Source organism: Pteropus alecto, unplaced genomic scaffold, assembly GCF_000325575.1.
Source record: "Pteropus alecto unplaced genomic scaffold, ASM32557v1 scaffold389, whole genome shotgun sequence".
Taxonomy (NCBI): Eukaryota; Metazoa; Chordata; class Mammalia; order Chiroptera; family Pteropodidae; genus Pteropus; species Pteropus alecto.
In genome coordinates this window covers 1,214,646-1,216,946 of record NW_006443569.1, presented here as the reverse complement: position 1 = coordinate 1,216,946, position 2,301 = coordinate 1,214,646, and positions in this window count along the sequence as shown.

Sequence of the window (2,301 nt, the reverse complement as noted above, 5' to 3'; positions counted from 1 at the left end):
AGCCTTCATATCTGCGCCTTAATGTTCACTTACGCCGCTCGCAACAATAAGTACTTGAAATACAATCAAGCCATTTACTGGAGGTTTGCTTCCGAGTAAGCTTATAAACACAAATGCAAATATCTTTTCCTGGCGAATGTCCAGAGCTAAACCAGTAGAAAGTTGATCTTTATAAAACTGCATCCCTCTATTTTTTTTCGCATGCCAGATACTAATTTCACAACGGCAACTTTTATACACGAAGCGGGGAGGCCAGAACTCCACTACTATTCGATTTACAATTTACATAACAAGCTGTTTACACGTTCCCAGGACGAAGAGGGAACGAGGGGAGGGACAGCGGTGCACAACTGTCTATTGCAAAACCCGGGGCCGTTGGCATTTCCCACATTCGGAAAACAAACGAGTCGCTGTCGCAGTGTTCGTCCCCGCGCACTGCGAGCAGAAGAAACACATTTATTTTAAGGACCGAATTCACCAAACGCTGAGATGTTTAGGAAGAACACTTACTTAATTGGCCTCCAGGCTGAAGCTGGAGCACCCCATAAAGCCTCAGCCAAAGGAGCTGATTAAGTCTGGGTGCAGGGCTGGGGGTTAGACACGAATTCATTTTTCAAGTCTTGGGGTTTTCATTCCCTCTCCTCTTCCCCCACCTCCCCCAAGTGTTTAGGAACCACCAAGTACTGAGCCTCCTGCCGATAAATCAAGTGTTCCTACCTGTCAGTGACTCGGCCTTGCGAACACCGTGGAAAGGAGTTTCAAGTGGCCCAAGTGCACAGCAGGCCAGGAGGCAGCGGCCTCAGGAATCAGAACTTCCGGGCAACCCTTCCCCCTCACCCTCAGGCTAGTTCTAGAAGTAGCAGGTCCTCTTCTCCTCTGCATGAAATGTCTATTCTGAAACACGATATTTTTTAAATGTTCAAGTGACAGGGAGCATAGCGCCCTTGACGTATAACAACTGAAGCTGCAATTAGTACTTTTGTGCAGTGAGGAAGCTGAGATTCCAGCCGGGAAGCCAAAAGGGGCCCCCAACACGTCCTTGAAGTTAAAGATTGTCAGAAATTTTGGGAGTGGAAATGTTAAATGCGTCACGCTACTCTTCACAGTTTCCTAAACCCACCAGTTCTCCCGAGTTCTAGAAAAGAATCTAGTTAGTGTTCAGACTCCAAGAGGGCCTTTTCTGGAGTTGCCCAAATGCACAGTCGCGCTGCAGGCAGAGGGAAATCCATCTCTTTCCTGCTCCTTCGTTTCTTTCCCTCTCATTTCTCTTCTTCCCATCCCATCCCAGGCGCCCAGAAACTTAACACCTCAGTCGTGCACAAGGATACGCCTTCGGTGCTTATCCCACCCCCCAATCCTAGAGTCTCCCTGCAGGTGGGATTCTGAACTTTCCCCCCCGCCCCCAAAACCCGTTATCTTGGTGAGCTGGCAGCCCCACGTCTGTGGAGATGGAGATTGGACTGGGAAGCGTTAAGCTCTTGGACGTATTTATTTGCTTCTTTGTCATCACACCTGCTAATGTCACTGAGCCCACAGCCTGACCCCTCCTTAGTTGGAACATGCTAGACCGGACAAGAGGGGATGGTGCGCAGTGAACCTGAGGGACCCCGCACGCTCTCAGAAGAGTAGCATGGGGAATCCTCCCGCCTCTAGCAGCCTGCGCTGCAAAGCACCCTCGGGCCGCCAAGGTTCCTGGGAAGTGGAGGAGCAGGGAGTCCCGCAGAAAGGTGAGCCAACCTCCCTGGGCGAACCACCGCCCGAAGCTCCGGGCAAAGCCCCATATCCTCTTCCCTTATTTCTACTGGGGAGGAGTCACCGGGACGGCGAGGTAGGGGCGACAACTTCTTCCCCACCAGGAACAGAGCACGGCTGTGACTGAGCCCTTAAAACTATGCCCTTTGTAACCCAGCTCAGGACAGGAGAATCTCCAGGTGGGGGAAAACTGGAAACATCTGTGAATCCAGTAACTTGGGCGAGCGGGAGGGGAGGGAAGAAGTGAGGAGAGAGGGAAGGTGAGGAGGAAAGGAGGAGGGGCCCGGGAAATTCCGGAGCGGGAGCCGGCCAAATCCGCTGGGGAATGGGAAAGAGCCAGCCGAATTGAGGTCGAGGAGTCGGTGACATCTGGAAGCGGTGGACGGAGGAAGGGTCTGCGTGGGGCCCAGGAAGTCTGAGGGAACAATGGATGTCCGTGCGGAGGGCCCGGGGTGGGAGACAGGACATGGCCCCGGACGGGTGGGCACTGGGAGACGAACCGACTACAATCGCAGGCAGGGCGCGGGCGCGGGCGCGGGCGCGGGCCCC